Raw genomic sequence first — 26,929 nt, 5'->3', positions numbered from 1 at the left:
GTTTTGTTCTGTGTTCAGGTTGCAGATTGTTATTCACACTTTTATTTGTCTCAGAGATTAATGTTTTCAGACGGCTGTCATCAGTTATGACTACCTCACCACTCTCAGACATGTCCAATATGGGACAGACGACAGAGTAGTACTGGGCTGTCAAATCAAAGGTAAAACTTTTTGTCTTGATGGTGATAGGTTATATCTAGTAATATCTGCTGTGTGGACGGTTTTCATTTTAATTTAATTTTTTGGGGCTTTTGCACTTATGTTATAGGAAAGTGGAGAGTAGCCAGAAAAGTATGGGTCCCTGCTCTGACATTGACATTTTTCTTGAAAATCCTTATTTCAAGAAAGGAATATTGTGGTTCTGTAAAATGATTTTTGTAGAGATGGAGTACTTTTGCCATATAGTGCACTAAATATGTGCTGCTTCTATGATTTGCTTGGTTTGCTACCAAGATATCCAGAAAAGGCCTGAACAACTTGCATTGTTTCAGGAGCCACTATATGTATGGGTATATGATGATATAAGCAGAGTGCATTTCAGGAACATTTATTGTAATATTCCACTCACCCATAAGAATTTTTTGTTGCAGGCTTCATAATTTTAAATCACAATCTTACACTGGACCACAAAACCAGTCATAAGGTTCAATTTATGGAAATTCAGTTTTATACATCATTTGAAAGTTAAATCAATAAACTTTCCATTGATGTATGGTTTATTAGGATCGCACAATATTTGGCCGAGATACAACTACTGTATTTGAAAATCTGGAATCTGATGGTGCAAAAAAATCTAAATATTGAGAAAACTGCCTTTTTAACTTAATTAAAGTTAAGTATTAATAGTAGGATATTTTCAAAATATCTTCTTGGAACAGGATCTTTACTTAATGTCCTAATGTTTTTTTGGCATAAAAGAAAAATCAATAATTTTGACCCATACAATGTATTTTTGGCTATTGCTGCAAATATACCCCAGCGACTTATTACTGGTTTTGTGGTCCAGGTTCACGTATATATTGTGTGTGTGTACATGCAATCTTACAAGCAATCATATTTTAATAAATGTCATCCAAGCCAGCTCATTTCTCAATCTAATATGATGGCATGAAGTCAATGATCAACATGAAGTCTCATTACTGATGCATCGATCGTTTTTTCAAAACACACCATTAAATAAATATATATATTTTTTTAAACCCCTCTTAACAATCTGCTTTGCTGTTTGTAGGATCACAGCTGCAAATGCCAGGCAATAATTCTTCTGCCATTTCCACCCCTGCGTCTAAAGGCCATTTGAACAGCTCCGTCAGGTACAGTTAAACAGCTGGAATAGGGAAAGGTTGCAGTCTCTCACCTGTGTGTGTGAGTCTGAGCGCTGATGGGAGCCACTGGAGGGTAGCGCTGAACCCTGAAGAGCAGGGTCCGAGCCAGATGCACTCTCTGTCAGGCCCGGCTGCGGAGGATAGGGTGCTGTTCTCTTTCCCCCTCGGGGCCCGCAGTCAAGCCTGGCTACACACACTGATTAGAATTAATGCAGGCCCCTGATTTAATATAGAGGAGACATTTGGCTTCTAATTGTTCTCTCACTGGGCGATTCGGTTCACTGATCTCAGGTTGTTTCGGATCATTCTTACTTAGATTTTTTTTTTGTTCCAGTTACTGTTTTTCTGCATTCTGGACAGTTGTACAAATTAACAGGTTTACAATTCTGAAATAGTGAAGACCTAAACATGTTTGGGGTAGGGTGGGGGTGTTTATCTACTTTGATATTACCATGTTTTTTTGGATATGATACTATGGTAATACCATGTTTTTCCGAATATTTACCATAGCACAATAATTAGGACATATGCCATAGTAAAACCACTGTATATTTTGCATTATCATGGAGTACCGTGACAAAACCATAGTTATTGAATTGACACATCATTGTAACAAAATAACACTGTGGCACACAATATCACTTTTGTGTATGCATTTTAATAACTGTGGAGATATTGTTGAACTTTTTGGCATTTTTTCACACTTTTGAATAAATTATACCAAACAGATTGTTATCTGTATTAATAAATACCAAACTACATTTTAATGCATAACCTCATAATCATGTTGCAGGTAATTGAATCATCAGTGTTTAGTGGATCAAGTTTCTGGCTAGTGTTTCGGATTCATGTTTATAATTTACTAATTCAAATTACAGGGAACTAGAGAGTGGAATGAGATGTACTTGTAGTTTGGGATCACCACATTTGCACATTTTCATGTTTCAGCTCTAAAATTTGTGAGGGAGGAGGGTTTTTGGTAGGAAGTGGATGTTTTCCAGAACGAGCATGTCTCATTGCTCCATGAGAACAGTGCAAGGGATCATGGGGGAGCTCCCAGGTGTTGTGGCTCTGTAATGGCCACAGCGTGTGACTCATGTAATGAGGGGCGTTTCACGCAGTTAACCATGCCTCTACTCTCTGCAGACCAGACCACCTGCTCTTTGTGCCTACCAAGTGCTTTCCATCTCAGCTATTAAATCACTACTCACTGTTATGTGACGTAATGATTGCTGAGATTCTAGACAGATTTACTTTTTGCATTTTATAATAACCATGTTAACATGAATGGCCGTTTAATTTTTTTTTAAGAAATTAATACTTTTTTTTTTCAGCAAGGATACATGAAATAAAATTGAACTGTTTTAAACATTGATAATGATAATAAATATTTATTTAGCATTCAATCAGCATATTAGAAGGATCATGTGACACTAAAGACTGGTCTATTGTTGATAAACTTAAATAATATTTCACAAAATGACTGTTTTTACTGTATTTTCAATCAAATAAATATATGAGACATCTTAAAAAACCCTACAGACCCCAAAACTTTGCATTGAAGTGTGTTTTAAAGTGAAATGGCAAATAAATAGTGATATAAATAGTGTTATGTTGAGGATGCTACTTTTGTTGTTACAAAGATTTTGTTCAATTGATTAGTAATATCAATGATTTTTAGATTTTTTACTAATCAAAACTCATCTGTTTAGCTTTGCATTTATTGACCGAGCACAGTGCAATGTCCGAACTGATTGCACTATATTTGATATATAATCATTTTCTATTCCTAACTGTTAATTTTTTATTATTTTCAAAGTTTTTGAATTCCTTGTTTTATTATTATTATTATTATATTTTATATTATGTAAAGCACATTGAATTACCATTGTTTATGAAATGTGCTATATAAATAAACTTGCCATGCCTTGCTTTGCCTATAATAGAATTGAGTAGATTGTGAAAAAAAAAAAAAAAAAAAAAAAAAAAAAATATATATATATATATATATATTGATGAGTTGAAAAATAGGGCTTGAGGAGGTTGTTACATTTTGATAATGTTTGATTCTATGCCATGTTGAACAGCTCATTAAACAGAATAAATAATTTAACAAGTTCAGCTGAACAGATCATTAAAGTACATTCAAATATGATCGGTTTTAAGAATGTTTATATAATTAAAAAAAGGATTATTGTGACAAATGAGTAAACATTAAATAGATGAAAAGTGGCTTTAAAGTTTAATATTTAATTTGATTTATTTCCATATCATTCAACATAAGCCTTTATGCTTATGTTTACAGCAATCAGTTTGGTCTTTTAACAATGCGATTTGACAGATATTTTGACCATTGAGTCCATGAGCTTCTGTCATATAATCTTTGCTGTTGGATATTGCATGATAGATTTGCATGCATTCAAAGGTGGAAAAATGGACTACTTAAAAAGTATTCCTGGGGAGCGAGAAATCACAGGGGGTCACAGTTGGTGTTTCTTATATAGATGCTTTTGGCCCTTTTAATAGCTGATGTCTTCTGATAATGTATTCTATAAATAGTAAGGAAAACACTTTTCTTTGCAATGTCAGTGTGGCTCCATTGAATGAAGCCCAGAAGGGAGAGCCAGATGAGATAGTTTACATCTGTTACCTGCTTTTGGGAAGACCACCGGAAAACATCGGCGTCACCCAAACTGCAGCCTGCAGTGCCATACCTGATTTCTAACTTTTATAATACATTTTTTAGTTGCAGATGCTGTTTCCATTTTTTTCCTTTTTTAAGTAGAGGAGCCATTTAAAGAGTTGGCACTTGTAAGTGGTTCATTAAAATTTAATTTAAAACTAATTAAAATGGCATTTGATAATTTGTTTCAGCTAACAAATGTTTTTAATGATGGACATGAATTCACTCAATAAATTTATGTATAAATCCATGCTGACAAACAGAGGGACATTTCTTTTTATGAGTTCATAATTTTTATTGGTCTCAGACAATGCCGATTGCATACAATTTCTTAATTTAAGTCTTTAATTAAACATTTAATATTATTGATAGTGGATATTTATAATCTATTATAATTTTTATTAATTATGTTTATTAAGTAAAGTAAAATATTAACTCATTTATGAATTAAATTTCATTTTTAGGGAAGTCGTGGCCTAATGGTTAGAGAGTCGGACTCCCAATCGAAAGGTTGTGAGTTCGAGTCCTGGGCCGGCAGGAATTGTGGGTGGGGGGAGTGCATGTACAGTTCTCTCTCCACCTTCAATACCACGACTTAGGTGCCCTTGAGCAAGGCATCGAACCCCCAACTGCTCCCCGGGCGCCGCAGCATAAATGGCTGCCCACTGCTCCGGGTGTGTGTGTGTGTGTTCACTGCTCTGTGTGTGTGCATTTCGGATGGGTTAAATGCAGAGCACAAATTCTTAGTATGGGTCACCGTACTTGGCTGAATGTCACTTCACTTCACTTTCAAATTGATAAATGAGTGGCTCTGAACTTCATAACCAATTTACCAAAAAAAATAATAATATGCAGTTAAACATATAATATCACATAATAGCTACTTAAATAGACATTAACTTTTAATGTTAAATTTTTAATTTTTTGAGTTGATTTGTTTACTTATTAATGTTTTTATTATTATTAATATTTATTTACACTCTGCAGTTGGAGTTTAAAATGACTTCCAGCAGCAATTATAGTACCTGAACCACAAAACTGAATGTGAATTCTGGAAACTAGAGCCACCTCCCTCCCCTCCAAGTCTCTCAAAATCTATCATGTAGGAACTGCAGGATATCACAGCTAGACAAGCTGCTCTCTGCCCTGCTTTGATTACGGCACATGGACGCCCGCAGTTTTAGACGACAACACCGGTGACACGCAGAGCTGTAGTGATGCTGAATAATGCATGCACTCAAAGTTGGAGGGCAGGTGTACCAGGCGCTGCCGCTGTCAGACGGGCATCAGAGCACAAACGGATGTAATCTGTTTTCCCTGGCGTAGAGAGGCTCTGCTGTAAAATGCACTTTTTCTACCCATTGCTCAGAAAATATTTTAGATAGTCTACCCTGATCTCCTTCCCTGTTTGGGGTCTTTATTGAGTAGAGGATATGTGTCCTATCGTGGTTGACCGATTACCCTCTGAACAGTCTGATGTGAATCATTGTGTCACTATCATAAATTTAATGTCGAAGTGTTGAAATGTGTCAGAATCCACTCTGTAAATGAGTGGTTCTGAACTGGTGTGTCATGACCATTTTGGGATAAAACAATACTTAAAGAAAAATGATGAGAAAAAATGCAGCAAAAAATGCAAATGACTTTGAGTTGATTTTTTATTTTTTTATTTTTTACTGATTATAGGATGATATGAACCAGAAAGGTAAAAAGCTGCACATTTGCATTGTTGAATTTTGCTTTAAACATTTGCATTGCTTTTGCTTTTATTTCTGTATATTTTCAAAATGCATTTTTGGTCAATCAGTTAAATTGGTGAATTAAATTATTTCTCCCATAAACATTGTGTTGATACTGAGCATGTGCATACAGCGTTGACATACTTATGATTTTAATCTGTAAATTAAATAATAGAGATGCACGATATTGGATTTTTGTCAATATTTTTTAACTAATTTTGGCCGATAGCCAATGCCGATACCAATATATTTCCTTTTGTTTGAAAATAACACCAAATATCCTGTGCAGAGATTATAAACAAATAAACATTAATACATTGAAAGCTTTGAAAATAACTAAAATTCAATCACTGCATAATTTTTTTTTTCAGACAGATGCAGGGGTAACTAATTCCGATAATGTTCAGATAATATTGTCCATGCCTATAATATATAAATTATACCCATAATGGGTTACCTGGTTGAGGTAATATGGCCTGGTTTATATGATAGCCAGTTGTTCAAACTAGATAATTATTTTTCTGGTCTGTTTGGCAAAAGGCAGATCACTGCAATTTTTCACTTAAGGATGACTGAACATTATCCTCTATTCAGTTTGTCTGAACAATGATTTATTTATAGGTTAATTTTCTGTTGTTGGTGGTATTTTGTTTGCGTATGTGCATCTTTGTGTGTTTCACTTGTATTCACAGTTTTTTTATGTGTGTACAAGTATGATAGTTTGCAGAGGTCTCAAAGCCCTTGACCAGCCCTCACGGAGCATTTGCACAGCAGATTAGACTTCAGCGAGGGCTTATTCCACACGACTTCTCCCAGAGAAGCTGAAACGCCCTCCTCGTGACCCTCCTGCTGAAGCGGAGCGCTACCAGGGTCTAAGAGACTGATTACAGGGTTAGAACAGCTATAGCTCACAGAAGCAGAAAGGACATTGGTGGAGATTTTCTGTCATTGCCATCATGTTATCTTTGCTAAAGACTACATTGATAAGGTTACTGAAACAGTTAGTTCTCAAACCTGGTCTCCAGCTGGCCCCGGGGGTCCAGTTACTCAAAAAAAGCGGGATGTTGGGGGTGTGCTTTGGGTCAGACTCTGTGATCTATCCTTGAACATTAAAAAAAAAACTCAGAAGTGGCACCACATTGATGTTTGCTGCGCTGCAGCCGAGACTTCCTGATTCTAGTGAGCTGCAAGAAAGAGAATCGACAGTAATCTGATTGTGGGAAAAATGGAATTTGGATTGAGTTTGGCTTGGCTCATTCTTTTAAGGGAAAACCCTCACATGTTGATTTGAGAAAGCACTCTTTTCCCACTTCCCTTCTTTTCACTTTCACTCTAGAACCATTCCCTTCCTCCTTGTCTAAATGATTAATCTGTTCCTAACATAGGATGTTGTTCCAAGTAAGTCAGCATCTTGGCTTTTAGTATTGGAGAGAAAAACAAGCCTGCAGTATTTGTTGGCAGAGACTTTAACAAAATCAGAAACAGCCACTCTAACAGAATGTGGCTGAGGTGCTATAATAATTTTTTTTATTCTCCTGAAGGAGTGACTGGTTTCTGGCAAGTCCATAAATGTGATTCTTTGCACTTCAGTATAACAGTTTTATGCAATGTGTGTGTTTGGGCTCACAGCCTTATTGACAAGGCCACCTGTTACACCACATTCTAACCCACAAGTCTCTCTGCTCCGCCACCAACCTGGACTACCATGTTAATCGTGATAATGTAATTGATCACAGGCGTGTAGCAAAGCACCTATCATAGCGGGGCCGGTAATGAAATGCTGGCCATATCACTGGATGATTAATGTGCAGGTACTCTCTGAAGGTCATCTCAGATTTTCGCCTTCGGATTATCATTAGCTCAGGCGTGCTCTAAGACGTCTAATTAATCATCGTTTTTTAGGTTGCACCGATACTGTATTTTCATCGCAGCCAGGAAGATGGGCTGCTGCGGACATGCAAATGAGCCAGGGTTTGAAGTTAGCATAAAATTGATTTTGTAAACACCGATGGTCATGATTTCCTCTTTGATTTAGCTTGAAATTGTGACTTGCACTTCCATCGACTTGGTTAGTTGTCATTAAAGGTCACTTGAGGATGCGAAGACCCGTTTCTGTGCTTGATGCGTTAAAGTAATAAATCGGCATCATATTCCATTTGTTGCAAACATTTGCATCAGAGGACGATAGTAACAAAGGTTTTTGGGCAGTTCATTATAAAAAATTAAGAAAGTATCTTGCAAAGTGCAACAGGTGCCATTCATCATCCCCAGATCTGAACTAATGAAATTACTTTTGGGAAATAGAGAGAAAATGAAGGATGCAGAAGTGGATTGCACACATGGAGGAACAATGCTGTGCTCATCAGTTCATAGGTTTGCTGCGGCCGGGAAAACTGAACATATGGATGAGCCATATATTCATTTCCCTAGCTCTGAGTGAAAACCCTAGGAACTTCATTTCTGCCCTTATGAAAGTTAGAAGGACTAGTAAGTTTGGAAACTGCTGACTGGAATAAATGTACTGTGGATTCAATTGTTAACACTATATTATCAAATTTAGTTTGAATCTTACCTGTGTTGTTTTCCAATCCTGTTTCTTTTCTCTCTCTGGGTTCTTAATCATCAATCAATCATCATTTTCTGTCCTAGCTTTAGTAACATTCAGTTCCAGAAGTAAAGGGGGGGGCTGGTAAATTAGCCTGTGAATTACAAGCTTCCATTCGCTTTAAAGCAAGATATATTTGCCGTACAAAGTGTGTTTTCCTGAAGCTTAATACCTATAAGCTAATAAAAAAACTCTTAGCTCTGCACATATATGCATGTGCACTAGCAGACCTCATGTTTTCAAGAGATAATTGTTCTGCTAACTCTGCTGACTGAGATAGAACAGGACACAGCAGACAGGAAAACATAAAGGCTAATGCGACGCTTATCGTGACATGATTATGCAATCCTAAACACTTTCCCAGTCTGAGGGACTGCTGCTAAGGGAATTGAGTCTCCTTAGCTATTAGCATATCATTAAAGGGAATGTGAGCAGCTGATTTGGAAATTAAATGTAGCTTACTTAGCCCTAATGAATAATGCATATCAGATCATCGTGGACATGCTGACAAGTGCAGGCGTTACAGGAGGAGACATGGGAGGGGTTGCAATGTCAGAGAGGACAGACTAAAGGAACTGAATGAAAGGCTTGGTTAACTATTCGATTACGCTTTTACGACCACATCTTTAGTTTGCTGAAATAGAAGAGAAGCCAGTCGTTTCAAAAGCTTTATGACGTGGAATGTTGATTTTAACGTAACAGTTGAAGGGGTGAATCCTGAATAGTAAGTAAATAGAATAGGTTTGCTGGTTTGAACCCCGCATGAAGCGATTTGTGAAAAGGGCCCTATGAAATCTGGTTAAATTAATTAGTTAATTCATTCATTTATTTTTGCAAATTCCTTTATTTTTCCTTATAATTCTGTTATTTCCTGTATTCTGTTTTAATGTAGGCTATGAATTAAAGTTAAATAAAAAAAGATGTCTAAACAGTTCTTGACTGAAAGATTTCAGAATCTTTTTAAATATTATCAAATGAATTTGATTCAATTATTTTTTGGCAAAGTGCTGCACAAATGAAAACATGTTAGAAAAATTGGTTGATTTTGTATGATAATGTTTATTGTTTTAACTGTATTATTATTATTACTTGGAAAAATACTACTGTTCAATAGTAATATATTTTAATCATAATTTTTCAACTAGACCTTTAATTTGGCAACCTTTGAGTTTCTGTGTGTATATGTAACAGTAGTTTTATGAAAATGAAAATGGTGAAATGCTCATGAAGTGAACTCTCAGAGCAGCACTGAGATTAAGTTCTGCTGCAAACACCATACGCTAGCAGACATCATGAGTTTGTGTTGTAGACAAAACTCTTCCGGTCATTCCCACAGAGACACAAAAAACATACAAACTAAATATCATTTTTCATAACTGGATTCTGGGATTGCGTCCGTGTTTTCAGCATTGTAGAAATCATAGGCCCTTACCTGAACCATCATCATTGTGTTCTTGAGCAATTAATCCCAGTTTGCTTCAAGGGGGACTGTTACTTCGGATAAAGGTATGTTCCAAATGGCTTCTTACTTCCTACTAGGAGTTTTTCCAGGCCACCAAAAAAGCTGAAATTTCTATCCGTTTTCCCAATGTCACTCAACTCTAAGTGTAGAAAATCAAACAGCAAGCTAAAATGGCTTCATCAAAGAAGACAAAGTGGTGAAAAATACAAAACAACAGCCAGAACGGCAGATGTAGGCTGGGGAAAGCAGAATCAGTTGTAATGGGGCGCCAAATGAGCTGTCAATAAAAGGGAGTGCACACCAGATGGACACTCATGTGAAAATAGCTGCACTTTGAGTAAGACTGAGTCAAAATGCTGTGAGTTTTATTTATTTTTAAATTCTTACAAATTTTGCATCACAGGCCCACAGATTTCGTGCGTGTTTATTTCCCCCAGGCTACATCATGACTAAGTAATGAGCAGAACAATACAACACATGCAAAATAATGCATTCTATTTTAATTCTTCCCTTCAAAACATCCCAGTTCCAGTGGAATCATAACAAATATATTTCACTTCGCCCCTGTTGTCTACAGCCACAGGGAAAGAGCTTATCCAGTCTTACGTAGGCCATGTTTCATGTTCCAGCAACCAATTAGCTTTCACTTTGCCTGTAAGTTGTAAACAACATTATCTACATCTGTTCTGAGAAGTCTTTCAAGGTTATGTAAGTGTCTGTTTTTGCTGCACAGGTACTTCAACTGCAAGATAAGATGTTTTGTGCTCTGTAATCTCTTTTTAATAGATTTTGAGCATGATCTCTTATACTAATGAATTAACTTATAACCGTAAACCTTTAACATCCACGGAACTTTTCCACTGCACAAAAGGTTCTTCATAGTTGAAAAAGGTTCTTTAGATTATTTAAAAATGGTTTAACAACTATGAAAAATTATTGTTGTTGTTTTATTTTTATAAGTTTAATTTTATTAGGCCATATAGTTTAAATGTTTTAATTGGCATTATTATTGTCTGTTTTTTAGCTTTCATTAAGAATCAAGATATATCTCATCTGATTATTTATAAAGATATTGTCTACTTAAAAAGCAGCAGTTTTTTTTAAATGATGGTTTAAGTACTTTTAAGTCACTGTTTTTGATTCAGATTTGTAGATTTTTTTTTTATGATGTCACTAAAATGTCTTTCATTTTTGAGCTAGATAAATTCTCTAATTGCATAATTTAATTGTATATTTATATTCATTCATTTGGCAGATTCCTTTATCCTGTGTGACTTGTACTGCATTCAAGGTAAACTTTTTAAATCAGTTCATATGTTCCCTGGGAATTGAACCCAGAACCTTGGCATTGCTACTCTACTGTATATATTATTTATACTTGTTTTGAACAAGTATTTCTGTTCTGACTCTATGGAGCTGAGTTGTGTCATAGGGAGGAATTAAAATAAAATACATTAATTTACAAATGTTGTATTGTTCTACTCATTACTTCGTTGTGGTAGTTGATGTAGCCTTGGTGAAACAAAGATACAGAATATCTATAGACGTGACGTGTGACACAAAATTTGGAGTAAGAATCAAAATAAAAATGATAGCACTTACTTTACTGCTTACTGCTTTAGCTTAGCTGCCCCAACACTGACCATTTATATGAGCCATATTTACATAGACTTCAGATGGGTTTGCTGGAACTCTCCCTGGAGTAACTGCATAGAACGATCTGCCTAGACCACCATTACGGGCACATGGTAACAAATTGACATCCTTGTACTTTGTGACAAGCATGAGATTCAGGAAGATGATGTGTTCAATAGTGCTACAAATGATCAGATAATGTGGGAGCTGATGGCTGCTGCTGGGGGGAGAGTGGTGCATTTCATTTATGACTGTGCCGCCATCAGTTGCTGATTCACTGTCAGGAAATGGTGGAGAGCGTGCCAGAAGTCACACAGATGTTGCATTGTACTCATCTTTTCAAAATGAATCTAACGAGCAGACGGTGAGAGAATGTGTCGATGGATTGAGGACAAACAGTGTTGATTTTAGGAGTTTCTCAGCTGTGCCATTAAGGGTGAAGGAATTGTAAACATATTTAAGGCTGTATTCACATCATCTGATTCTCGTTACCAGTGGAACGTGTCATGCAAATGCATATGCTGAGGATTTCGAGGAATTAAGTTATGAAGTTGCATTGAAGATTTTAAAATTATTAAATAGACTATGCTAGATTGGCCACACATATCAAATTCTAGAACATGGCTTTATGGTTAGGCAAGTATTTGAGTCCTTGCACATTAATGCACATATTGTGTTGATTTAGGATTTATATATATATACACACACACACACACACACACACACACACACACACACACACAAAACAGTTCGTTCTGGTTCTCAAATCTGATTGGTTGTAAACCGTGAGATATTGTACTGGTATCGCTACAGAAACTGCTTTTCACGGTTTGTATCACTCATCCTAATAACAATTTGTCTATATTAAAAGTGTTGCTCTTAACAGACCTGTGTGTTTTCTTATCTATTTTGGATCGTGCTGTTCTGTAGTTTATTAAAAGTTTATTCATTCTGAATATGTTGCATGTCCATACTGCGCCAAAATGCTACACAACACTTCCTTGGGTCTGCAGCAACACACCCGCCAAGTGTATAGTCGATTGGATGAATGGTTCTTGACATAATAAAAATGCAACCAGACAGACAGACACACAGAGATTTCAGCCTTCATTACATCGTGTCTACTCCGGATGCGACAGTTGTCGTGTGACGCTGCGCCGCAAGCTTAAAATATTCTGTTTTGATTACTAGCGATTTGCCCAGTCACTTTATGTAGTTTTAAGAGTTATTTTTATTTGAGAATGTACTTGTTTAGACATCAAATATGTGGTTTGTTAATAAAGATAACGTCGTCTATTTTAAAATTTGCATTGACGTTTTCAGAGATGTGAGCTCCATGGCATCAGAGGCCATTCATCGCTTTTGACTGAATTGTCTAGCAACTTTTATGATGGCTGTTGTTGTTGTTTATTATTCAATAAATATTAGTTTATATTCTTAATAGTATTTACGTTTACATTTATGCATTTAGCAGATGCTTTTATCCAAAGCGACTTTCCGTGCAATCTGGCTACACGTTTTTTTAATTTTTTTATTACCAGTATGTGTGTTCCCTGGGAATTGAACCCACAACCTTTTGCACTGCTAATAAAATGTTTTACCACTTTAGTATTGGGAAACAGTATGTGTTTGTGATGGTGATTTTTGTGACATTGTTCCGCCATTAGATGGTGACAAGAGACTGTTTTACGATTCAGCAGTAAAGATTGTTATATTGAAAGAGACTGAAACTGAAGTTATTTTTACTTTTAAAAACAGCTTGTAAGACGCAGTTAACAAATGCACTGATCAGCGCTGTCATCGGAAATCACCCTTAACCGATGACAGGATAGTAGGACAAAGATATCACTTTCCTCAGCGGATATTCAGACTAATGTTTTATTGTGAATATGAGATTGAACTGAAGAATGAATGCTGTAATCGCACTTGCTTAGTCAATCTCTCTTATAATACTCTACATATAATACAGATAACTTTTAATACAGTGATACAATAAGCTTTCAGTGAAGCAGCTCAACATTCCTTTGTTACTAGTTATGAAGTGACATTTTTGAATTAGTAACAGATCTTGAGCTCAGCTGTTAAACTGTCAAACTGAGATTTGAATCTGTGGCGGAAGGAAGTAGTTCTGCACAAGAAATTTCTTATATACTTATAACATATCTACATGTGTGATATTGCTTATATATATATATATATATATATATATATATAATGAATTACAAGCAGAAAGGATACTAGCCAGTTCATATACCTACAGTTACTTTTCCTCCTTCAAAGTATATACTGTGTGTAACCTGTAGACTGGTTGTATAATTCTGTATTACATAACAACACATTGATGGATGTACCATAATGAAACATTGCTTTTCAGTGTCTTATGTTCACTATGGTGTGTCTATGGAGGCATAAACATTGGGAGACTGAGATGCTGAAGTGCATTAGTTAGGCTACCTTGCTATTTTATAAGTTAATTTTGCATGATTTATAAATGTATAAATCTGAATTTAGAGTTATTTATCTTAGGCCTTTTTATATTGAGTCAGGTAGGCACTTAAAATATGTGTTTTTGGATTTTTGTATAATTTGGATTGTAATTAACATTGCATGCACTAGATGGCAGCACTGGCTAAAAGCCCTCTGCTGTCACATTGAAGTTTGTCTTTGATATGCAAGTATGTTGAAAGTGTGAAAAGAACAAACACTTCTGAGGGGCACATGTAAATGTGGGTATACATAACCTAAGTCCTTCAAGGCATTCTCACAGTGGCGTTCTGGAAAAAAATGTAAAAAATAAATTGGAATCCCTCTGGGAATATGACGGGAGAAATTGAGGCGTTTAACATTTTCATTCAATCATGACCAGGGTCTGTAGGAATGCTGACAGCCTCAATTCAAGCAGCCTACATAAATACTTGATTTTTCTGTCATGTTCACTATGCTGTCAGTCTAAGCTTGAGGTTTGGCAGCGTGCTGTGGAAACACAACTGCTGCAGAAAGCTGTAGCTCTCCCAATACAGAGCTAAAAATGAATCTCATAATCAATAGCTAACTGGTTTTATTACCCTCCATACTCTCAATAATTGGCAAACAAAACACTGATTATTAATATGTACTCTCTTAATTTCCCCCTAATTCCTCTTGCATTTTAAGCATGAATATTGACTCGAGTGTGTCTCAGGACAGCATATAAGGGCTGGGTAGGATACTGACCATATAATTATAGTTATAGCCAGTTGTTAGAGTAGGTGCCACATTTAATTAGGCGTGAATAAAAACTAGTCTGTGAAGGGTAGAAATACAGTCTGTTCAGTGTCAAATTGTTGTATATCTGTGTGATGATTATTCAGCTGAAAAAATATTCCATTAAATAAGTTCACATTGATTTTGTAAATTGTACATGCATGAAATTGCATGAAAAAGATATAGATGTATATAGGTCCAACCTTGTTTTCATTTGTCTGTTTGAACAGAAATAAAAAAAAAAATATTTAATTGTGTAAATGGTATGGAGTGTTTTATCAATATCTGAAGAACCAGTCTCTCTCTCTCTCTCTCATTCTCTCTCTCTATATAATTAAAATGTTATTTTCTTTTATCACCCAACTGTAAATGAAATAGAAATCTTAATTTTTCCCCCCTGTTAATATTCTTGTTGTGTGAACTTTTAGCCTGGTGCATAATAACACAGAAGATTGAGGGATGTGTATGAGTTAGTGTTTGTGTATGGTGTTAAATGTCAAGGTCTGGTGGGTATTCATAGAGGTGACAGACGGCTGGGGAACCCCACAGATGCTCAGTACCTTGAAATCTGCTGCTTCCTTACAACTCAGTCACAGCCAAACACTCTTGCTCTTATCATCACCTGTAACTGTCCTGGATTTTGAAGATCCTCAAGCCAGTTAGAGCATGAGCTGAGGATCAGTGATCAGTGAAGTGTTGTCAGAAACATTGAACATATGGGTGAATCTTACAAAGCATAACCAGGTCAGAATCCATCCTAGAATTGAAATGGGGAAAATATACTTACTCAGAAGTTTGGGGTTGGCAAGATATTTAAAAAGGTCACTTATGCCCAGCAAGCAATGGCTGCATTTAATTGATGAAAAATTCTGTATTTTTACAATTAAAATATATACTTTTTTAAAATGTATTTAAAAATACATTTGAATTTTCACACATAATTTCTTACTGTAATGGCAAAGCTGTTTTTTCACATGATCGTTGATAAATCATTATAGCCTTTGAACTGTGGAAGTTGATTTTTATGTGTGTCTCTGCCTGGGGCCTATTGTGTGGGCTCTTGGCAGGGAGTCCTCACCACGCAGAGGGTGATCTCATTTTCGTAATGGGCTTTGTTGCTGTTCGTCGTTATTAACATTGGCGCTGCTCTCGGGGGGTCTTGGAGAGGCATCCAGTCACTCACCAGCCTGTCCTGCTTTACATTTGACACCAGTTATAACTTTTGTTTTGATTAGAACTAAGTGGACAATCTGTATAAATCACTGCGTAGTTGTATTTATGCAGATGTATTCAAAAATGCAGTTGGTAAACACATTATTTGCTAGTTTAGCAACAAACTGCACTCAGATTGCAGGTGGCATGCGTGCATTTCTGTTCATTAAACCAATTAGATTACAAAATCAAATATTTTTTAGGTATAGTCTGTAGTTTCTGGATACTATAATATTTGAATATTTATAATAATTTATATTAATGATAATAATTTGCAGTTACTCTGTAACATTGGTTCAACCAGTGGTTTGAGTTTAAAGCGGGGCTGTATATTTGTTTGGACCCATGGCAGATGGTTTGAAAACATTACTTTTGAAATTGCATTTAGTGATACTAGTAGCGCAGAAATTACTCACTTCACCATTAACTGCCAGTATAGAGTGATGCAAGTACTGCTCATAAACAGTAATAATTACAGTAGCATACCAATTTTGCTGCCAAAGGTGAATAGTTGAGTTTAAACTTCTCTGACTTCCTGCATTTAATCATTTGAGTTATTTTCCGATCATCTGATAGAATGACCAATAATTTACCACTCTGTGAAAATAAGCAAACAATTACACCAACATCAAATCACCACCATCATGTTTTGTGCTTTTAGCGACGAGAGTTTTTCAAACCAGACGTTTTGGGGGTTTTCCAGTCTGTATTTATGGACATTGGATGGATACAATTTCTGCTGTGTTTCTACAGTGGGTTATAACACTTCGGCCTGTGTTTGAGAATGAGCCAGAGTTTTGTTTTGTTTACAGTTTAGCCATTTTAAGTGTAATTTAGCAGTACTTCTTTGCTTAATGTAGTTGGCACCAAATTGCTAAGAGCAAAACAAATTGGTAATAGCATGAAATAGTGGAAAAGTGATGCAAAAAACACAAAATAACACCTATTTTGACATTGCTGAATTGAATTGCTTCTATGGAAGGCACAGAAGTGTTCTGAAGCATTGCATAAATTCAAAACCATGACAAGAAGTCGCAAGTAACTTTTTTTCTTGTGTATAAAATGCCCTTTCTGTAATTGCAATATAGAACTGGAGGGATGTTATTTTATTCCAGTGGATTCTTGTATGTCTCAAGTGACAAATAAACTTGAAACTAGAGAGTTAACGATAAGCCCGCATAGCAATTTAGTTTTCTGGGTGGATAATGATATCGTGGTCATTTAGATCTGTATCACAATTTGGATGTCGTACCATCAATAGTTCAGCTTGACAATTTTATTGCAGCCCTAATGGACGTCTAGATGCTTTGTCATGTGATCTGGCCCTTCTGGACAGGTTTGGAGTCACTGGAACTGCAAAAATCATGGCTGGGGATGTTTCACTGCACAAATGGCCTCTAGACTACTGAAGCATGGTGGGGTTGTACTAGGGGTGTGCCATATCATACCGTCCACGATAATATTGGTTAGAATTTTTACTTGATAAAAAAAAAAAAGTGTTCAAGATATCAATGATATAGCGACGCGATGACGTATGGTGGACATATGTTCCCTAGCGTGCACAACAACAACACCACAAACCCAATAGGTGTGTTCGACTTGAAGCAGCGCTTCGCAGACTGATCGGTGTATGAAAACAAAGTATCACGAGAGGGGTTCTATATTTGAGCACACACTCTTACCTTCAAGAATAGGTGAGGATTAGGGGTGCGCGATAAATATTGTCCGATAATTAATGCGCATCTCGTCCGTAAAGCCGGTTATCTAATCAGCGGTAAATTCCATCAGGTGTGTGATTTCACATAGAGCAGCTGTTACTACACAGAGCCGTTGTTAACTGACCAGCTGCGCAAATAAACGCTGATAATGTACGTTGATTTGCGCAGCTAGTCAGTTAACAACGGCTAACAGCTGCTCTATGTGAAATCAGGCACCTGATGGAATTTACCGCTGATTAGATAACCGGCTTTACTGATGAGATGGGCTTTAATTATTGAACGATATTTATCGCGCACCCCTAGTGAGGAGCATATCTTTAGTAAAGTGGCGTGGAGAGCAGCGAAGGGAGTGGTGATTTCAACAGACTGCTTGAGGCCAACGTAAAAAGACAGCCTGTGCATCATCATAAAAGCCATAGACTTAGACTTAAGACTTAGCAATAAATAATGTGAAAGAATCTGGAACAGTATATTGATTTATGTACAGATTTGTGCATTTTTATTCTAAATAGAACTGTATAAATAATAGAGATATGCATATGTAGTGACATAATACTTGAGAAGTCAATAATTAAAGATGTAGAATGATTTATGGAAATGAATTACAGAACACAGGTAATGATTCATATGTTAGCTGTTTAAGCTGGAGATGGCACGGGGGAAAAACTGTTTCTATGTCTCTAGATGTTCTAGTGCCTAGATGTCTAGATGTTCTAGTAATTTTGAGGCTATATCACCCACCCCTAGGTTATACATGGAAATTATACATGGCCGAAAGCTAAATTGCCTTATGTTCCCACTCCCTCTCTGTTCCTTATCTGCTCCTTACATTTAGACAGTTGGTTTCTATAACTGGTCCACTGTAAATCACATGTACTATAGGTGACTTAGACACTCCTTGGACTGTGGTGGTAGCATATGTATGCCAGTTACTGTGGACGATTGAAAAGCCTTGTCTGCACATCCATCTACACTCTTGGAATTTATTATCTCAAAGCTTTTAGAATAAAGCCAGATAATTAGCTGCAATGGAGGGAGAAAGCACTCATTGTAGTTACTGGCTTTTAGCTTCACTCTACATTAATTAATGGCGGTATCTCGTGATGTGAAAAAGCAGGAGTCTTTTAAAGGTCCATTACTGTTTCTTTGCAGTATACAATCTGTGCTGATCAGCAGAAGCACGGACAGCTAAATGTTTTCGTACTGTCTGCATTTTTAGGTAGAATTTGTAGCTTTTGAGATTTTTTTAGATTTTGTTTAAAGTGTAGTTCATAACACCTGAGTAGGGATGTAGCGATTGCAAAGATAAATTAAGAAATGATATGTAATGAATTATTTAGTAAACCGATATGCTATTGTGAATGTTCTTGATGACAGTTCGTGAAATCAGTATCGTGAATCGAATCGAATGGAATCATGAATTGAGTGAATCATTACATCTAGTGCTGCAACGACGCGTCGTCATCGCGTCACACTGTATAAATCTCGCGTAATGGCATACTGAGAATGGAGAAAGTTGCATTCTATCACAAAAACAGAGACCACTGTTATCAAAAGTATGGGAATACTTCAAACAGAGACCAAATAAAATGGCCATTTGTTCCCTTTGAAAAATCGATATGGTGTACCACGGCAGCACAACTGCGATGCACAAGCACCTCAGAGGAAAACATCCTGGCGCTCTCCAGTGTTACGGTTTAACTGGTTACCGTGTGATCTGGTGACCAACTTCCTGGTTCAGGTCTCTGCTGCAGATGTGATGGAACGACCGCAGCAGATTCGCCGATTCTAAAAGTACAAACTGATGTGATATTATTAAGTGTCTAAAAAACGCAGACTTGCGGCTGAAGTTAGGATAAAATAAAACATAATGTAAGTCTGTGTTAGTGCGGGTTTCGAACACGCATTAGGGGCCATTCATATATCGCGCCTAAAAACACTAGTCACGCCGCTTTCTCCTTCTTTCAAAAGCGCTCGGGCAGTTGCGCCCCTGGGATGTCTGCAGTTGCTAAGCAACCATGACGTGCTCTCTCCATGAAGACGAAGAAATTTCAGCAATGGATAAATGGATTTGCAGCACTAAAAATCGCTTGCAGTAGCTCTGCTACTAAATGTATTTCAAAATGTCAATCCATATACAGCTTTGATCAGCAGTTCCTTCATCTTAGCTGAGCTTTCAACGTTGTTACGGGAAAGGATGAAACTGATTGGTTAGTTCTTGTCACATGACCCGCGGTGCGCTTGCGGCATTCTGAAAAGTTGAGATGTTTTTAACTCGATGCGGTGCGGACACGCCTGTTTTCGCGTGCGTGTTGCGACTGAGTCGATTCCATTATGAGCGCGCATACCGCGCGCCTATATTGGAAATAACGAACTTGAGCGCACAAAAGACGCGATATGTGAACGGCCCCTTAAAAGAGAGTGCGTCGCGAGACAACAGTCACAAACCACTGAGCTACCCCGAATCAGCTTCAGATCTCTGGAAACCATGTCAAACCATAGCAGAACCCTGACTACATTTTATGGTTTGTGATGCTAAAGAACATTTCATGACGTCTCAGACAACTGTAAATTTGTGGCTACTGTAGTTTAATTATAAGCTCATATTTCCCTTAGTAAAATAATTTTCTTTGCCTCTTTATTTTTGTATACTGTAAAAACTTCAACAACATTGTTTGAAAACGAATAAAGGTTGAAATATTATATTAGAAGTTGTACTTATATTTTTTTGTAAAGTTATCCAAAGGACTCATTAGCTAATCAAAAAAAGAACATTAGATTAATTATTTATTGTAATAAAAATAATCATTAGAGTAGTTGACTAATCGAAAAAAATAATTGTTAGATTAGTCGACAGAAAAAATTATCGTTAGTTGCAGCTCTAGTTACATCCCTACAGCTGAGGATCACACACTAACAGACTGTAATGTATTTAAACCTTAATACAATGTAAATGTAATTGTAAATGTAAAAAAATACCTATATCCTGCATTACTGTTCAAAAGTTTAGGGTCAGTAAGTTTAAAAAACATTGTTATTTTAAAAAAAAAAAAAATTGAGAAATATTTTAGAAAATGAAACATTTATTTAATATGTTTTTTTTCAATCTCTGGATTTGGTAGCCAATTGCATATATACTCTTAATATATTAGGTATAGTACAATAAGATCTACACAATTTAAAAATATTTTGTTTAGTTTATTTTAGTTTTGCGTGTTGTTTTTGTTTGTTTGGTGTTTTTTAGTTTGTGTTTGCTAGTTTTTGATTTTGTTGCTTTTGTTTTAGTTTTTCATGTTTTGTTTTATTTTCCTTTTTTATTTTTTTGTTTTGTTTTAGTTTTTATTGTGTTTTTCACTGAAATCTGATTTATTGGTCATTGATGTATATGCTGGAAAAGATACTGGAACTGTTTAAAATTCAAATTACAAATGAAAATTTCATGAACACTGACCTGTCACGATAATTAAATAACCGTGATTATTATTAACGCGACAACTGCGATTATTGTGCTTTTTATATGGCACAAGTCGGAGTCATACACCAAAAGAAACAGAAGAGCACCAGTTTGGTTTTTATGCACTTTATAGCCTATATCGTCTGAAGTCATTCCATCTCTTAATGTGAGGGACAGATCTGTATTTACATTGATAATTTTAAGTTTACAGAAATTCGTCTTCCTTCTGCTGCAGCTGTCAGTTATTCTTCCCTCATCATTCAAACAGCACGTCACGTTCATTTATGATAGTCAGCACGGAAAGACTATCTCTCCAAGAGGATATATTCCCATTATAATACTTGATGTGTACATAAAGATCTGGGGATTCTTGTTGCTTTAAGCATATTCTTCACTCTGATGTGCATAAGTGCTGCAACTCCATGTTGCTTCAAGTGCATCATTCTGCACCCTGGATGTGCAAAAGAGTTTTGTGCCGCTCTGTTTGAAGCGTTTCACATTATCAAAGTTTTTCACACAGAAAGTCTATTAGAAGCTTTTATTTTTCTCATGATTTCTATCTTATTTTCATGAATGTATTTTGTAAGAATACAAATAGTTAACAGAATAAACATTTTTAAATTGTATACTGTATATTTTTGGACAATTAATTGTCAAATTAGATGTTTGTGACAATCCTATACAGCGGTTTCTGTAATCACACAGACATCAAATCGCTTAAAAATGGGTTTATTTGCACTTCTGATTTTTAATGATTCTAGCATTGGTGAAAAAAAGATGGCGTCTCGGGTCTCGTCTGAATAGTGAAGATTTGAGGAGGTACAAAATGGTGTGCCACGTCTCCAAAGAGAACAGTAAATCAGACACTGCTTGGGCTCCACCAGAGCATGAAATAGCTGCAGCAATGAATTTGCAGCCAGCACATTAGCATGCTTTAGCCTCTGTCTCAATTCTTCTATTGAGTTCTCACTTCTGATAATCGTCTCTTTCATATTCTTAAATGCAAATTGCATTCGTATCAGAGCAAAGCTAGTAATAAATAGACACAGCTCCAAATGGAGTTTTCAGAGGAGTTTTACAGCTCCAGCGCTCAAAATAAGTGAAAAATATGAAAATGATATCCTGGTACAGTATGTGTGCATGGATATTGTGGTTTTGTTTCATAGTCATAGCTTTTTGCTCTTTTAAAGAGGTTAATAAGTGGAATTGCCTCTGTTTCAAAAACTCTGTTTGTTTGTGCATTTTAGACTCAACCAATAGCATTAGTTAGTGGTACTATTTATTTGTTTGACATATGGCAGACCAGGCATTTTTATGGAAATTTTGTCATTGCTCTTGCAGTCATTACTTTTTGCAATTCAGTTGTTAATAGATAGAATGATGCATTTAAGAGTCAAATTAGTTCAGTTTTTTTAGCTCTTGCATTAGCAAAACTGATGTTTTAATGCTTACATTGCCTTATCACACTTTCCCTATTTAAAGCAATAGTTGTTCCCGCTCATCCGTTTTTGTCATAAACTAATGCAATCAAAGTGAAGGGCCTGTGACAATCCGAACATGGGCAAAATGATCAGTATATCAAATTGATTATGGCATGTGTCCTGATTTTCAAATCACTTATTGCATCACTATATTAGTAATGTGCACTGCACTGACCTCCCAACTTCCTTCCAGCTGCTTTATATATAGACTTCAGCCTTCCCACATTATCTGTGGATGATGGGGTGGTGGGGAGACAGAAAATGAAAAAGAAGAGTAGCACTGTTAAATGTTTAATTGGGTCTGATCACCTTAATTTAATAAATAAACAAACAAACACTTTAATTTTCACATCCTGAATAGGAAGGGAAAAGGAAGCTAATATGACAGAAAGCGTATTGATTGGGCTCACAGAGCATTCAGTAATGAGGTGTGGGATTGCATAATTCAACCCCTATTGTTGCAGATGTAATCTGGGATGTCTGCTTTTATTAATTGAATGCAATGCAGTTGCTGCTAATGGCATGTTATTCTTGAGGGCTGTGATAGCATGTGGTAGCTGTGAACATTTTTCAGCTGCTGTCAGGTTATGATGTCTGTTTTAGGTGCGTTTGATTATGAAAATGATTTCCTTACTCGCATAAAAAAAAAAAAATAATAATAATTTTGATGTGAGGCATAATGCACATGTCTTGTAGTAGTATAATATGTATAATAATTATAATGTACTAATAGGGGTGGGTGATTTGACCAAAATCTTATTTTAAGTTTATAATCATATCACCAGTTTAATAAAATAAACCCTCTGCAAGCACTCCAGGTGCTTTGAATTTATTTCAGATGTTGCCCTTTTTACCCGTCTTATCCTTTTAATCAGGTCTAATCTTTCTTCTGGTGGATTTGGGCAAACAGGGCAGTTAACCTCTCGACTAAAGAATCCCTGTTGCTTGTCTGCAATAATAGCAAGCTTATCTGAATCTATTGGAAACCTACCAGGCAGAAAGTTGTAAAGGGCTTCACATCATGTAAAAATTTAGGCATGGAAGACAGGAAGACATGCTCCTTTCAAAGTTAAGAGGCTATCGAATAATCCCTGCCAATATTTCTAGCACTTGCACTGAGACTGAACGGAGATGATGAACACATGATCTCGTGTTTAACAGATGAAGCAGATGTTTAAATCAAAAGGGTGAAGTAATCCATGAGGGTTTTGTTTGTTTTAGGTCTGTCACAAATGAGATACACTTCCGTTTGTTCGATGGCATCACCACTAAAGGGCTCAGTGCATCTTTGTTCTACTTGAGCAATTCATTACTGTATGTTAATTTGTTGCTAGCGCCAGGAGCTAACCAAACAGAGCCCACAGCCCTCCATCTGGCCAGGCAATTTCAAACTGAGATGGGTTGTAGTAGGTGCTGCTCGCGGAGGTGGGGGGAAAGATGAATAAAAGGGGGCTTTTTAATGGTCTAGTGTGCATTTATTGACTGCAGGGAATTTTCTGAGATTGGACAGCGGCTAAATTGCCCGCTCCCTCCGAGTTATTCATGAAGTCACAATGTAAAGCAATAATTGCCTGCCAATAGTAGATGCAATTTCTATGAACGCATGTCGGTCCACTTTGCTTACAAAAGGCGTGACTGGCTAAGCCGCTGTGTAATGATGGAAGTGCACAGAGCATCATTTCACCTCAAACGAAAGTGATCACTGAAGAGCTTGCCATCTTTGTGTGGCTTTCCTTGGTTTATACCTTTCATATACATGAAATCACTTCATTAAACAAGTAAGAGAGAGAAATGAGTGGACACACAATTATTATTATCAGTTCTGCCTTTATGATGCCTGGTTTTGTGGTCTTCAGGTTTAAAGCTGTCTGAAGGTGCGATTTTTTTGGTTACTTGATCAATAGGGCTGTAATACATGACTCCAGCATTTTAGAGGTCATTGATTTGCACTTTTACTCCCAAAACATGTTTTTTCATATGAGAAAAAAATAAATGAGACACTCTTAACTTAAAATGAGTGGTAACCCATACCAGTCTGCATTCTGTGAGGTGATATTATTACATGACACGGGATGTTTTTATTCACTTTCAAGTAGTATCTAAGGAAACTTGCTATTAGCCCTCAAATACCTTGTTAAGGCTGCGCAAGCTGTACAATTTTATCTTAAAGAACATAAATAAATAAAAATATTCATCTCCTATGTTGATTTGCATTTAGCCTTATGTGTAAAATTTTATAGGTGATTTTTTTAGGTGTCACTAACATTACCGAATAATAATAATTAAAAAAAGGCAAAAAATGGTTGTTTTAAAACAAAACCATTTAATATTACTCAGCATAATTGCTGCATAACAATGCTTAAAAATCAGTCATTGTTTTTATTTTAGTTTTTTACTGAGCTTTTTAAACCAAGGACTTTGAATAAATAAAATTATTTCTGCTTTTTGTGCCACGTTTACTCTATACGTTTTATAATAAAGAAATGGATGTACTGTATAATTTCAGTACAGTGACAGAGTGTCCATAAAGAGAATTTTATAGACCCAGGCTGAGACCAAGAAACATTGTTCTGTCTATAATTAGAGTGTCTGGAATATTTATACCAGTGTTTGTTTTACACTAATAGCCTTTAGATTGTTTGAAGTATGTTGTTGTTTGCTATGCATGGATTCATTTATTTATTTGTTTGTTTTTATTTATTTATGCATTTTAGTTTCTGTGTTTTTATTTATTTATTAGTTTATTAATTTATTTATGCATGTATTTGTTTTTTTATATGCGTTTATTAATGTCGAGCAATCAATTTTGTACCATAAAATTTAATTAGAATTTTGGTATTTTAAATTATGTGATGTTGATTATGTGATGTGAAATTATGTACTATTGATTTTTAAATATGCATTTACTTATTTATTCTGGATGCCGAACAATGATTTGACCTGGCACTTTTGCTGTATTGATGTGCTGAGGTTAACAGTTCATATTAGCATGTCAAGTTTGTGACAGTATTGCAAATTCATGTTTCCTTTGATGTAAGACTGATCATTATTCTTTGGTGTTTTGTGCACAGTGAGAGCAGGGACAGCATAAGAGGAACCTCTGCTGCCTCCCCATTAGTCCCCTGGCAATAACATGCTCTGATGATGGTCCTACAAAGCATTTTTCAAAGGCCATCTAATGGCTTCTGCCTCCTGCTGAAATATGTCATTAATGTCTGTGGCAATTACAAGAGTTGTCAGAGCTCCAGCTTTGTGCCGCTCTGTCCACGGATGAAAGGGTTGCGGGAAGAGAGAGAGGAAGGGCTTTTGGGGAGGAAGAAGAAAACAGTAAAAGAGGTGATGGGGAGGTAGTGGGAATTGCTTTACTTGGGTATTAATTGCGCAGAGCTTCGTTGCTTCCACAGAGCAATGGTGACAGACTGTACACGCCAAAATAGCAGCCTGATGTTTCGCTTAGGGATATTCAGAACAACTTGTTTTCAGAATTGACTAGTCTTACGAAGCACTCTATTTGGCTTGTTTCAGTTTCGTCTGAACCCGATTAGACTGTAATGTCAAAAGTATCAGACAGTCAGATGATCCTGCAGTGCTTGACTAAAATTTTTTTTTTTTAATGACTGATGGCGATACCGATATCTGTATGAAAGTATGAAAATACTTACATAATGCTCTTTTAAAGTTTTAAATCTTGCTTTTAAAGATATGGGTCACCCAATGTGGGTTTATAGATATAATATTTAAAAAAATAATGTGGGTTTATATAATTATTTATAAAACATATATAAATAAATAATATTTGTAATTATTATTTTTTCATTGTATTTAATTAATATTTAATTAATCATTTTATTTAAACTATAATCTCAATTTTGTTTACGTCAATTTAGGGATATTATGTATAGCAATTTTAAACAAAAAATGATGTAAACTAAATCACAAAATGTTTATCTAAAAATAGCCAAATAAAGTTTTAAAGTCTTTAAGAGTTAGTAATGTGGTAAATAGGTTTGATTTAAGTTGTTAGCCTCTTGTAACTTCTCATTGTTTTTGCTAATTTCTACAGCTGTAAAGGTTGAAATCTCTTTGCTGAATGATATAACCAGCAAATTCCATCAGGGATCATTTTGTATACCCAGACTATTCCAGGAGTTATCTTGGTGAGGTGCCTTTAGTTGGGCAGAGCTTATAGCAGAAGCTTTGTGTGTCCATCCTTCCATGTGTGATCTTTTCAGCTATATTTAGCTCTCACTCTGCCCTGCCCACATAAAATCAGTGCTTTCTGCTGAGTTTGCCTGTCTCACTACACTCTGAACACTCTTCTCCTGTGCCTCCCTGTTCTGCGGTGAGGACTTGATTGGCTGTCACACATGTG

At 36.0% G+C, this 26,929-nt stretch overlaps 1 long non-coding RNA gene across 1 annotated transcript in view; it reads left to right on the top strand.

Moving 5' to 3' along the window:
- Positions 1-40: 40 nt before the first annotated feature.
- The window catches only part of LOC132111438 (uncharacterized), a 61,982-nt gene continuing 35,093 nt past the window's right edge, over positions 41-26,929 (top strand). Inside the window, exon 1 of the long non-coding RNA XR_009424806.1 lies at positions 41-161. This is a non-coding gene — a long non-coding RNA (uncharacterized LOC132111438). The remainder of the gene's footprint in view (positions 162-26,929) is intronic.

This window comes from Carassius carassius, chromosome 31 (genome assembly GCF_963082965.1).
Source record: "Carassius carassius chromosome 31, fCarCar2.1, whole genome shotgun sequence".
Classification (NCBI taxonomy): Eukaryota; Metazoa; Chordata; class Actinopteri; order Cypriniformes; family Cyprinidae; genus Carassius; species Carassius carassius.
Note: the sequence above shows the minus strand (reverse complement) of the source record. Positions and strands in the feature narration are given on the sequence as shown.